The sequence below is a fragment of the Hemiscyllium ocellatum genome, unplaced genomic scaffold (genome assembly GCF_020745735.1).
Source record: "Hemiscyllium ocellatum isolate sHemOce1 unplaced genomic scaffold, sHemOce1.pat.X.cur. scaffold_2031_pat_ctg1, whole genome shotgun sequence".
Lineage (NCBI taxonomy): Eukaryota > Metazoa > Chordata > Chondrichthyes > Orectolobiformes > Hemiscylliidae > Hemiscyllium > Hemiscyllium ocellatum.
Window position 1 is genome coordinate 23,431 of NW_026867950.1, and position 13,115 is coordinate 36,545.

The 13,115-nt window shown below is 49.4% G+C and overlaps 5 non-coding genes across 5 annotated transcripts; all 5 read right to left on the bottom strand.

Moving 5' to 3' along the window:
- Positions 1–1,858: 1,858 nt before the first annotated feature.
- Positions 1,859–1,930, bottom strand: trnad-guc (transfer RNA aspartic acid (anticodon GUC)). The gene has a single exon. It is a non-coding gene; the product is annotated as a tRNA-Asp (tRNA).
- A 3,970-nt stretch (positions 1,931–5,900) lies between these two features.
- On the bottom strand, positions 5,901–5,972 carry trnad-guc (transfer RNA aspartic acid (anticodon GUC)). Its single transcript has one exon. It is a non-coding gene; the product is annotated as a tRNA-Asp (tRNA).
- A 1,956-nt stretch (positions 5,973–7,928) lies between these two features.
- trnad-guc (transfer RNA aspartic acid (anticodon GUC)) lies at positions 7,929–8,000 on the bottom strand. The gene has a single exon. It is a non-coding gene; the product is annotated as a tRNA-Asp (tRNA).
- Positions 8,001–9,927: 1,927 nt separating this feature from the next.
- Positions 9,928–9,999, bottom strand: trnad-guc (transfer RNA aspartic acid (anticodon GUC)). The gene has a single exon. It is a non-coding gene; the product is annotated as a tRNA-Asp (tRNA).
- A 1,989-nt stretch (positions 10,000–11,988) lies between these two features.
- On the bottom strand, positions 11,989–12,060 carry trnad-guc (transfer RNA aspartic acid (anticodon GUC)). Its single transcript has one exon. It is a non-coding gene; the product is annotated as a tRNA-Asp (tRNA).
- Between the last annotated feature and the right edge of the window lie 1,055 nt (positions 12,061–13,115).

Below are 13,115 nucleotides of genomic sequence, written 5' to 3' on the forward strand. Positions count from 1 at the left end.
TTGTCAATTTGAGTTTTTCTTTAGATCATCTTCTACCTCTGTGGAGATGATTAAGATATCAGTTATTGTTGTTTTCATGTTTTATTGTGTCAATATCTATCTTTCAAGTAATCCGCCGCTGCTGTAAAACAGCCTTTTCGTTGTGCCCTACCATCTGTGTTAAACTTGGTCCGCTGCTGATCCACGCGCTCTCCCGTTACCTGCTTCTGACAAACTGATTCATACGCTGGCCTGGAATACAGCACAAATCCAGCAGCCTGGCTTCAATTCCCGCTGCCAAATGGACTCAACATGAAAGATTGCCCTTTTCAAGCTCGTCCCTCAGCTTCAACTCCCACCCATCAATCGCTCCCTCATCAGAGAGCAGTGCTCCTGGAGGACGGTGGTGACTTTACTGCACGCTGCATCAGCTCCACTGTAAACGTCGAAACACTTTGCCAACAATTTCTTGATGTTTATAAAATCGTGAGGACGAACAGTTAATCGCAGGTTTACTTCCAACTCACGTCAGTCTCTGAGCCATGCGTTCAACATGGAAACATAGAAAAGAAGTGCAGGAGTAGGCCATTCAGCCCTTCAAGTCAGGCAGCATCCGAGGAGCAGGAAAATCAGGATGCTGCCTGACTTGCTTTGTTTTTCCAGCACCACTCCAATCGAGACTCTGATTTCCAGCAACTGCACTCCTCACTCGTTCCATTCAGCCCTTCGAGACATCACCACCATTCAAGATCATCATGACTGAACATGCCATTTCAGTGACCACTCCAGCTTCCTCTCCGTACCCCTGGATCACTTTAGCTGCAAGTTCCACGTCCGGCTCGCTATTGAACGTATCTCCCAAACCGTCTTAACCGCATCTTCCTGTGGGAGACAAGTCCACAGGCTCACCACTCTCTGAGAGAAAAATTCTTCCAGAATCGCTTGCCCTTCATTCTGAGACTGTGACCCCTGGTTCTGGACGTCCCCAACATTGGGAACTGGTGAACTTTGAAGGGCTTATGCTCGAAACGTCGAATTCCCTATTCCTGAGATGCTGCCTGGCCTGCTGTGCTTTGACCAGCAACACATTTTCAGCTGGGATCCCTCAGTGCCGAGCATGGATCTGCATGGGTTTCTCTTCAGAAGGGTCGGTGTGGACCTGTCCGTCTGAATGGCCTGCTTCCACACTGTGGTGATTCTATGGTGCCAACAGTGTAGGTTGAGTTCCTGCACGTGCTTTCTCAAGCTTGCCTCTGTGTTGACCTTCATGTTAACCCAGCCACTGGGCTTTGTCCTTCTATCGAGAAGAGCAGACAATGCCACTCAGATGACTTGGACTTTCCACTGTGGGTGTAGTACAGCCTGCCAGCAGCAGGGGACGGTGTTGCGTCACCTTAATCGCAGGATCAGGTCCAAACTCTGAGGGGGAGTGACCCCTTTTTGATTGGAGGGAGGGAGGAAGCGGGGAAACCTGACATTCATTTGTCGCTACCGGTTGCTTAAAGGTTTTCATTTGCACTCCGTTTGCGTGGGAGTTATATGCCCACCGACGGGACGAAGTAACAACAAAATCAGAATGGGAAACAGAAATTGCTGGAGAAAGTCAGCATCTGGAGTGGGGGAAGAAAGCAGTCAACGTTTGTGGTCCAGTGACGCTTCTCCAGAACGGCAGTTTTGATTGGTGGTCAAAAAGCAGGAAGTCTCAAATGGATGAAAGGACAAGTTTGCCAGGGAGAGCAGAATCGAGACTACGACATGTTTGGTTTGTTGGCAAGAGCAGGCCGCTCGGACATGTGAATGCACGCCTTTGGAGCAAACGGGACTTGAATTGGGCACTCCTGCATTGAGATATGGTGCGTGCCTCTCAAAATGCCGCCGACTCCCCGGCGGGGAATTGAACCCCGGTCTCCCGCGTGACAGGCGGGGATACTAACCACTATACTACCGAGGATTGCACGGCTTTGCGCTCTGCGACATGGGTATTAGATAGAATGTGCTTATGTGTAATCTTGATTTGTTGTCAATTTGAGTTTTTCTTTAGATCATCTTCTACCTCTGTGGAGATGATTAAGATATCAGTTATTGTTGTTTTCATGTTTTATTCTGTGAATATCTATCTTTCAAGTAATCCGCCGCTGCTGTAAAACAGCCTTTTCGTTGTGCCCTACCATCTGTGTTAAACTTGGTCCGCTGCTGATCCACGCGCTCTCCCGTTACCTGCTTCTGACAAACTGATTCATACGCTGGCCTGGAATACAGCACAAATCCAGCAGCCTGGCTTCAATTCCCGCTGCCAAATGGACTCAACATGAAAGATTGCCCTTTTCAAGCTCGTCCCCTCAGCTTCAACTCCCACCCATCAATCGCTCCCTCATCAGAGAGCAGTGCTCCTGGAGGACGGTGGTGACTTTACTGCACGCTGCATCAGCTCCACTGTAAACGTCGAAACACTTTGCCAACAATTTCTTGATGTTTATAAAATCGTGAGGACGAACAGTTAATCGCAGGTTTACTTCCAACTCACGTCAGTCTCTGAGCCATGCGTTCAACATGGAAACATAGAAAAGAAGTGCAGGAGTAGGCCATTCAGCCCTTCAAGTCAGGCAGCATCCGAGGAGCAGGAAAATGCTGCCTGTGCTTTGTTTTTCCAGCACCACTCCAATCGAGACTCTGATTTCCAGCAACTGCACTCCTCACTCGTTCCATTCAGCCCTTCGAGACATCATCACCACCATTCAAGATCATCATGACTGAACATGCCATTTCAGTGACCACTCCAGCTTCCTCTCCGTACCCCTGGATCACTTTAGCTGCAAGTTCCACGTCCGGCTCGCTATTGAACGTATCTCCCAAACCGTCTTAACCGCATCTTCCTGTGGGAGACAAGTCCACAGGCTCACCACTCTCTGAGAGAAAAATTCTTCCAGAATCGCTTGCCCTTCATTCTGAGACTGTGACCCCTGGTTCTGGACGTCCCCAACATTGGGAACTGGTGAACTTTGAAGGGCTTATGCTCGAAACGTCGAATTCCCTATTCCTGAGATGCTGCCTGGCCTGCTGTGCTTTGACCAGCAACACATTTTCAGCTGGGATCCCTCAGTGCCGAGCATGGATCTGCATGGGTTTCTCTTCAGAAGGGTCGGTGTGGACCTGTCCGTCTGAATGGCCTGCTTCCACACTGTGGTGATTCTATGGTGCCAACAGTGTAGGTGGAGTTCCTGCACGTGCTTTCTCAAGCTTGCCTCTGTGTTGACCTTCATGTTAACCCAGCCACTGGGCTTTGTCCTTCTATCGAGAAGAGCAGACAATGCCACTCAGATGACTTGGACTTTCCACTGTGGGTGTAGTACAGCCTGCCAGCAGCAGGGGACGGTGTTGCGTCACCTTAATCGCAGGATCAGGTCCAAACTCTGAGGGGGAGTGACCCCTTTTTGATTGGAGGGAGGGAGGAAGCGGGGAAACCTGACATTCATTTGTCGCTACCGGTTGCTTAAAGGTTTTCATTTGCACTCCGTTTGCGTGGGAGTTATATGCCCACCGACGGGACGAAGTAACAACAAAATCAGAATGGGAAACAGAAATTGCTGGAGAAAGTCAGCATCTGGAGTGGGGGAAGAAAGCAGTCAACGTTTGTGGTCCAGTGACGCTTCTCCAGAACGGCAGTTTTGATTGGTGGTCAAAAAGCAGGAAGTCTCAAATGGATGAAAGGACAAGTTTGCAGTTTGATTGGTGGTCAAAGCAGGAAGTCTCAAATGGATGAAAGGACAAGTTTGCCAGGGAGAGCAGAATCGAGACTACGACATGTTTGGTTTGTTGGCAAGAGCAGGCCGCTCGGACATGTGAATGCACGCCTTTGGAGCAAACGGGACTTGAATTGGGCACTCCTGCATTGAGATATGGTGCGTGCCTCTCAAAATGCCGCCGACTCCCGGCGGGGAATTGAACCCCGGTCTCCCGCGTGACAGGCGGGGATACTAACCACTATACTACCGAGGATTGCACGGCTTTGCGCTCTGCGACATGGGTATTAGATAGAATGTGCTTATGTGTAATCTTGATTTGTTGTCAATTTGAGTTTTTCTTTAGATCATCTTCTACCTCTGTGGAGATGATTAAGATATCAGTTATTGTTGTTTTCATGTTTTATTGTGTGAATATCTATCTTTCAAGTAATCCGCCGCTGCTGTAAAACAGCCTTTTCGTTGTGCCCTACCATCTGTGTTAAACTTGGTCCGCTGCTGATCCACGCGCTCTCCCGTTACCTGCTTCTGACAAACTGATTCATACGCTGGCCTGGAATACAGCACAAATCCAGCAGCCTGGCTTCAATTCCCGCTGCCAAATGGACTCAACATGAAAGATTGCCCTTTTCAAGCTCGTCCCCTCAGCTTCAACTCCCACCCATCAATCGCTCCCTCATCAGAGAGCAGTGCTCCTGGAGGACGGTGGTGACTTTACTGCACGCTGCATCAGCTCCACTGTAAACGTCGAAACACTTTGCCAACAATTTCTTGATGTTTATAAAATCGTGAGGACGAACAGTTAATCGCAGGTTTACTTCCAACTCACGTCAGTCTCTGAGCCATGCGTTCAACATGGAAACATAGAAAAGAAGTGCAGGAGTAGGCCATTCAGCCCTTCAAGTCAGGCAGCATCCGAGGAGCAGGAAAATCAGGATGCTGCCTGACTTGCTTTGTTTTTCCAGCACCACTCCAATCGAGACTCTGATTTCCAGCAACTGCACTCCTCACTCGTTCCATTCAGCCCTTCGAGACATCATCACCATTCAAGATCATCATGACTGAACATGCCATTTCAGTGACCACTCCAGCTTCCTCTCCGTACCCCTGGATCACTTTAGCTGCAAGTTCCACGTCCGGCTCGCTATTGAACGTATCTCCCAAACCGTCTTAACCGCATCTTCCTGTGGGAGACAAGTCCACAGGCTCACCACTCTCTGAGAGAAAAATTCTTCCAGAATCGCTTGCCCTTCATTCTGAGACTGTGACCCCTGGTTCTGGACGTCCCCAACATTGGGAACTGGTGAACTTTGAAGGGCTTATGCTCGAAACGTCGAATTCCCTATTCCTGAGATGCTGCCTGGCCTGCTGTGCTTTGACCAGCAACACATTTTCAGCTGGGATCCCTCAGTGCCGAGCATGGATCTGCATGGGTTTCTCTTCAGAAGGGTCGGTGTGGACCTGTCCGTCTGAATGGCCTGCTTCCACACTGTGGTGATTCTATGGTGCCAACAGTGTAGGTGGAGTTCCTGCACGTGCTTTCTCAAGCTTGCCTCTGTGTTGACCTTCATGTTAACCCAGCCACTGGGCTTTGTCCTTCTATCGAGAAGAGCAGACAATGCCACTCAGATGACTTGGACTTTCCACTGTGGGTGTAGTACAGCCTGCCAGCAGCAGGGGACGGTGTTGCGTCACCTTAATCGCAGGATCAGGTCCAAACTCTGAGGGGGAGTGACCCCTTTTTGATTGGAGGGAGGGAGGAAGCGGGGAAACCTGACATTCATTTGTCGCTACCGGTTGCTTAAAGGTTTTCATTTGCACTCCGTTTGCGTGGGAGTTATATGCCCACCGACGGGACGAAGTAACAACAAAATCAGAATGGGAAACAGAAATTGCTGGAGAAAGTCAGCATCTGGAGTGGGGGAAGAAAGCAGTCAACGTTTGTGGTCCAGTGACGCTTCTCCAGAACGGCAGTTTTGATTGGTGGTCAAAAAGCAGGAAGTCTCAAATGGATGAAAGGACAAGTTTGCCAGGGAGAGCAGAATCGAGACTACGACATGTTTGGTTTGTTGGCAAGAGCAGGCCGCTCGGACATGTGAATGCACGCCTTTGGAGCAAACGGGACTTGAATTGGGCACTCCTGCATTGAGATATGGTGCGTGCCTCTCAAAATGCCGCCGACTCCCCGGCGGGGAATTGAACCCCGGTCTCCCGCGTGACAGGCGGGGATACTAACCACTATACTACCGAGGATTGCACGGCTTTGCGCTCTGCGACATGGGTATTAGATAGAATGTGCTTATGTGTAATCTTGATTTGTTGTCAATTTGAGTTTTTCTTTAGATCATCTTCTACCTCTGTGGAGATGATTAAGATATCAGTTATTGTTGTTTTCATGTTTTATTGTGTCAATATCTATCTTTCAAGTAATCCGCCGCTGCTGTAAAACAGCCTTTTCGTTGTGCCCTACCATCTGTGTTAAACTTGGTCCGCTGCTGATCCACGCGCTCTCCCGTTACCTGCTTCTGACAAACTGATTCATACGCTGGCCTGGAATACAGCACAAATCCAGCAGCCTGGCTTCAATTCCCGCTGCCAAATGGACTCAACATGAAAGATTGCCCTTTTCAAGCTCGTCCCCTCAGCTTCAACTCCCACCCATCAATCGCTCCCTCATCAGAGAGCAGTGCTCCTGGAGGACGGTGGTGACTTTACTGCACGCTGCATCAGCTCCACTGTAAACGTCGAAACACTTTGCCAACAATTTCTTGATGTTTATAAAATCATGAGGACGAACAGTTAATCGCAGGTTTACTTCCAACTCACGTCAGTCTCTGAGCCATGCGTTCAACATGGAAACATAGAAAAGAAGTGCAGGAGTAGGCCATTCAGCCCTTCAAGTCAGGCAGCATCCGAGGAGCAGGAAAATCAGGATGCTTTGTTTTTCCAGCACCACTCCAATCGAGACTCTGATTTCCAGCAACTGCACTCCTCACTCGTTCCATTCAGCCCTTCGAGACATCATCACCACCATTCAAGATCATCATGACTGAACATGCCATTTCAGTGACCACTCCAGCTTCCTCTCCGTACCCCTGGATCACTTTAGCTGCAAGTTCCACGTCCGGCTCGCTATTGAACGTATCTCCCAAACCGTCTTAACCGCATCTTCCTGTGGGAGACAAGTCCACAGGCTCACCACTCTCTGAGAGAAAAATTCTTCCAGAATCGCTTGCCCTTCATTCTGAGACTGTGACCCCTGGTTCTGGACGTCCCCAACATTGGGAACTGGTGAACTTTGAAGGGCTTATGCTCGAAACGTCGAATTCCCTATTCCTGAGATGCTGCCTGGCCTGCTGTGCTTTGACCAGCAACACATTTTCAGCTGGGATCCCTCAGTGCCGAGCATGGATCTGCATGGGTTTCTCTTCAGAAGGGTCGGTGTGGACCTGTCCGTCTGAATGGCCTGCTTCCACACTGTGGTGATTCTATGGTGCCAACAGTGTAGGTGGAGTTCCTGCACGTGCTTTCTCAAGCTTGCCTCTGTGTTGACCTTCATGTTAACCCAGCCACTGGGCTTTGTCCTTCTATCGAGAAGAGCAGACAATGCCACTCAGATGACTTGGACTTTCCACTGTGGGTGTAGTACAGCCTGCCAGCAGCAGGGGACGGTGTTGCGTCACCTTAATCGCAGGATCAGGTCCAAACTCTGAGGGGGAGTGACCCCTTTTTGATTGGAGGGAGGGAGGAAGCGGGGAAACCTGACATTCATTTGTCGCTACCGGTTGCTTAAAGGTTTTCATTTGCACTCCGTTTGCGTGGGAGTTATATGCCCACCGACGGGACGAAGTAACAACAAAATCAGAATGGGAAACAGAAATTGCTGGAGAAAGTCAGCATCTGGAGTGGGGGAGAAAGCAGTCAACGTTTGTGGTCCAGTGACGCTTCTCCAGAACGGCAGTTTTGATTGGTGGTCTCTCAGGAGAAAGGACAAGTTTGCAGTTTTGATTGGTGGTCAAAAAGCAGGAAGTCTCAAATGGATGAAAGGACAAGTTTGCCAGGGAGAGCAGAATCGAGACTACGACATGTTTGGTTTGTTGGCAAGAGCAGGCCGCTCGGACATGTGAATGCACGCCTTTGGAGCAAACGGGACTTGAATTGGGCACTCCTGCATTGAGATATGGTGCGTGCCTCTCAAAATGCCGCCGACTCCCCGGCGGGGAATTGAACCCCGGTCTCCCGCGTGACAGGCGGGGATACTAACCACTATACTACCGAGGATTGCACGGCTTTGCGCTCTGCGACATGGGTATTAGATAGAATGTGCTTATGTGTAATCTTGATTTGTTGTCAATTTGAGTTTTTCTTTAGATCATCTTCTACCTCTGTGGAGATGATTAAGATATCAGTTATTGTTGTTTTCATGTTTTATTGTGTCAATATCTATCTTTCAAGTAATCCGCCGCTGCTGTAAAACAGCCTTTTCGTTGTGCCCTACCATCTGTGTTAAACTTGGTCCGCTGCTGATCCACGCGCTCTCCCGTTACCTGCTTCTGACAAACTGATTCATACGCTGGCCTGGAATACAGCACAAATCCAGCAGCCTGGCTTCAATTCCCGCTGCCAAATGGACTCAACATGAAAGATTGCCCTTTTCAAGCTCGTCCCCTCAGCTTCAACTCCCACCCATCAATCGCTCCCTCATCAGAGAGCAGTGCTCCTGGAGGACGGTGGTGACTTTACTGCACGCTGCATCAGCTCCACTGTAAACGTCGAAACACTTTGCCAACAATTTCTTGATGTTTATAAAATCGTGAGGACGAACAGTTAATCGCAGGTTTACTTCCAACTCACGTCAGTCTCTGAGCCATGCGTTCAACATGGAAACATAGAAAAGAAGTGCAGGAGTAGGCCATTCAGCCCTTCAAGTCAGGCAGCATCCGAGGAGCAGGAAAATCAGGATGCTGCCTGACTTGCTTTGTTTTTCCAGCACCACTCCAATCGAGACTCTGATTTCCAGCAACTGCACTCCTCACTCGTTCCATTCAGCCCTTCGAGACATCATCACCACCATTCAAGATCATCATGACTGAACATGCCATTTCAGTGACCACTCCAGCTTCCTCTCCGTACCCTGGATCACTTTAGCTGCAAGTTCCACGTCCGGCTCGCTATTGAACGTATCTCCCAAACCGTCTTAACCGCATCTTCCTGTGGGAGACAAGTCCACAGGCTCACCACTCTCTGAGAGAAAAATTCTTCCAGAATCGCTTGCCCTTCATTCTGAGACTGTGACCCCTGGTTCTGGACGTCCCCAACATTGGGAACTGGTGAACTTTGAAGGGCTTATGCTCGAAACGTCGAATTCCCTATTCCTGAGATGCTGCCTGGCCTGCTGTGCTTTGACCAGCAACACATTTTCAGCTGGGATCCCTCAGTGCCGAGCATGGATCTGCATGGGTTTCTCTTCAGAAGGGTCGGTGTGGACCTGTCCGTCTGAATGGCCTGCTTCCACACTGTGGTGATTCTATGGTGCCAACAGTGTAGGTGGAGTTCCTGCACGTGCTTTCTCAAGCTTGCCTCTGTGTTGACCTTCATGTTAACCCAGCCACTGGGCTTTGTCCTTCTATCGAGAAGAGCAGACAATGCCACTCAGATGACTTGGACTTTCCACTGTGGGTGTAGTACAGCCTGCCAGCAGCAGGGGACGGTGTTGCGTCACCTTAATCGCAGGATCAGGTCCAAACTCTGAGGGGGAGTGACCCCTTTTTGATTGGAGGGAGGGAGGAAGCGGGGAAACCTGACATTCATTTGTCGCTACCGGTTGCTTAAAGGTTTTCATTTGCACTCCGTTTGCGTGGGAGTTATATGCCCACCGACGGGACGAAGTAACAACAAAATCAGAATGGGAAACAGAAATTGCTGGAGAAAGTCAGCATCTGGAGTGGGGGAAGAAAGCAGTCAACGTTTGTGGTCCAGTGACGCTTCTCCAGAACGGCAGTTTTGATTGGTGGTCAAAAAGCAGGAAGTCTCAAATGGATGAAAGGACAAGTTTGCCAGGGAGAGCAGAATCGAGACTACGACATGTTTGGTTTGTTGGCAAGAGCAGGCCGCTCGGACATGTGAATGCACGCCTTTGGAGCAAACGGGACTTGAATTGGGCACTCCTGCATTGAGATATGGTGCGTGCCTCTCAAAATGCCGCCGACTCCCCGGCGGGGAATTGAACCCCGGTCTCCCGCGTGACAGGCGGGGATACTAACCACTATACTACCGAGGATTGCACGGCTTTGCGCTCTGCGACATGGGTATTAGATAGAATGTGCTTATGTGTAATCTTGATTTGTTGTCAATTTGAGTTTTTCTTTAGATCATCTTCTACCTCTGTGGAGATGATTAAGATATCAGTTATTGTTGTTTTCATGTTTTATTGTGTCAATATCTATCTTTCAAGTAATCCGCCGCTGCTGTAAAACAGCCTTTTCGTTGTGCCCTACCATCTGTGTTAAACTTGGTCCGCTGCTGATCCACGCGCTCTCCCGTTACCTGCTTCTGACAAACTGATTCATACGCTGGCCTGGAATACAGCACAAATCCAGCAGCCTGGCTTCAATTCCCGCTGCCAAATGGACTCAACATGAAAGATTGCCCTTTTCAAGCTCGTCCCCTCAGCTTCAACTCCCACCCATCAATCGCTCCCTCATCAGAGAGCAGTGCTCCTGGAGGACGGTGGTGACTTTACTGCACGCTGCATCAGCTCCACTGTAAACGTCGAAACACTTTGCCAACAATTTCTTGATGTTTATAAAATCGTGAGGACGAACAGTTAATCGCAGGTTTACTTCCAACTCACGTCAGTCTCTGAGCCATGCGTTCAACATGGAAACATAGAAAAGAAGTGCAGGAGTAGGCCATTCAGCCCTTCAAGTCAGGCAGCATCCGAGGAGCAGGAAAATCAGGATGCTGCCTGACTTGCTTTGTTTTTCCAGCACCACTCCAATCGAGACTCTGATTTCCAGCAACTGCACTCCTCACTCGTTCCATTCAGCCCTTCGAGACATCATCACCACCATTCAAGATCATCATGACTGAACATGCCATTTCAGTGACCACTCCAGCTTCCTCTCCGTACCCCTGGATCACTTTAGCTGCAAGTTCCACGTCCGGCTCGCTATTGAACGTATCTCCCAAACCGTCTTAACCGCATCTTCCTGTGGGAGACAAGTCCACAGGCTCACCACTCTCTGAGAGAAAAATTCTTCCAGAATCGCTTGCCCTTCATTCTGAGACTGTGACCCCTGGTTCTGGACGTCCCCAACATTGGGAACTGGTGAACTTTGAAGGGCTTATGCTCGAAACGTCGAATTCCCTATTCCTGAGATGCTGCCTGGCCTGCTGTGCTTTGACCAGCAACACATTTTCAGCTGGGATCCCTCAGTGCCGAGCATGGATCTGCATGGGTTTCTCTTCAGAAGGGTCGGTGTGGACCTGTCCGTCTGAATGGCCTGCTTCCACACTGTGGTGATTCTATGGTGCCAACAGTGTAGGTGGAGTTCCTGCACGTGCTTTCTCAAGCTTGCCTCTGTGTTGACCTTCATGTTAACCCAGCCACTGGGCTTTGTCCTTCTATCGAGAAGAGCAGACAATGCCACTCAGATGACTTGGACTTTCCACTGTGGGTGTAGTACAGCCTGCCAGCAGCAGGGGACGGTGTTGCGTCACCTTAATCGCAGGATCAGGTCCAAACTCTGAGGGGGAGTGACCCCTTTTTGATTGGAGGGAGGGAGGAAGCGGGGAAACCTGACATTCATTTGTCGCTACCGGTTGCTTAAAGGTTTTCATTTGCACTCCGTTTGCGTGGGAGTTATATGCCCACCGACGGGACGAAGTAACAACAAAATCAGAATGGGAAACAGAAATTGCTGGAGAAAGTCAGCATCTGGAGTGGGGGAAGAAAGCAGTCAACGTTTGTGGTCCAGTGACGCTTCTCCAGAACGGCAGTTTTGATTGGTGGTCAAAAAGCAGGAAGTCTCAAATGGATGAAAGGACAAGTTTGCCGGCATTTTGATTGGTGGTCAAAAAGCAGGAAGTCTCAAATGGATGAAAGGACAAGTTTGCCAGGGAGAGCAGAATCGAGACTACGACATGTTTGGTTTGTTGGCAAGAGCAGGCCGCTCGGACATGTGAATGCACGCCTTTGGAGCAAACGGGACTTGAATTGGGCACTCCTGCATTGAGATATGGTGCGTGCCTCTCAAAATGCCGCCGACTCCCCGGCGGGGAATTGAACCCCGGTCTCCCGCGTGACAGGCGGGGATACTAACCACTATACTACCGAGGATTGCACGGCTTTGCGCTCTGCGACATGGGTATTAGATAGAATGTGCTTATGTGTAATCTTGATTTGTTGTCAATTTGAGTTTTTCTTTAGATCATCTTCTACCTCTGTGGAGATGATTAAGATATCAGTTATTGTTGTTTTCATGTTTTATTGTGTCAATATCTATCTTTCAAGTAATCCGCCGCTGCTGTAAAACAGCCTTTTCGTTGTGCCCTACCATCTGTGTTAAACTTGGTCCGCTGCTGATCCACGCGCTCTCCCGTTACCTGCTTCTGACAAACTGATTCATACGCTGGCCTGGAATACAGCACAAATCCAGCAGCCTGGCTTCAATTCCCGCTGCCAAATGGACTCAACATGAAAGATTGCCCTTTTCAAGCTCGTCCCCTCAGCTTCAACTCCCACCCATCAATCGCTCCCTCATCAGAGAGCAGTGCTCCTGGAGGACGGTGGTGACTTTACTGCACGCTGCATCAGCTCCACTGTAAACGTCGAAACACTTTGCCAACAATTTCTTGATGTTTATAAAATCGTGAGGACGAACAGTTAATCGCAGGTTTACTTCCAACTCACGTCAGTCTCTGAGCCATGCGTTCAACATGGAAACATAGAAAAGAAGTGCAGGAGTAGGCCATTCAGCCCTTCAAGTCAGGCAGCATCCGAGGAGCAGGAAAATCAGGATGCTGCCTGACTTGCTTTGTTTTTCCAGCACCACTCCAATCGAGACTCTGATTTCCAGCAACTGCACTCCTCACTCGTTCCATTCAGCCCTTCGAGACATCATCACCACCATTCAAGATCATCATGACTGAACATGCCATTTCAGTGACCACTCCAGCTTCCTCTCCGTACCCCTGGATCACTTTAGCTGCAAGTTCCACGTCCGGCTCGCTATTGAACGTATCTCCCAAACCGTCTTAACCGCATCTTCCTGTGGGAGACAAGTCCACAGGCTCACCACTCTCTGAGAGAAAAATTCTTCCAGAATCGCTTGCCCTTCATTCTGAGACTGTGACCCCTGGTTCTGGACGTCCCCAACATTGGGAACTGGTGAA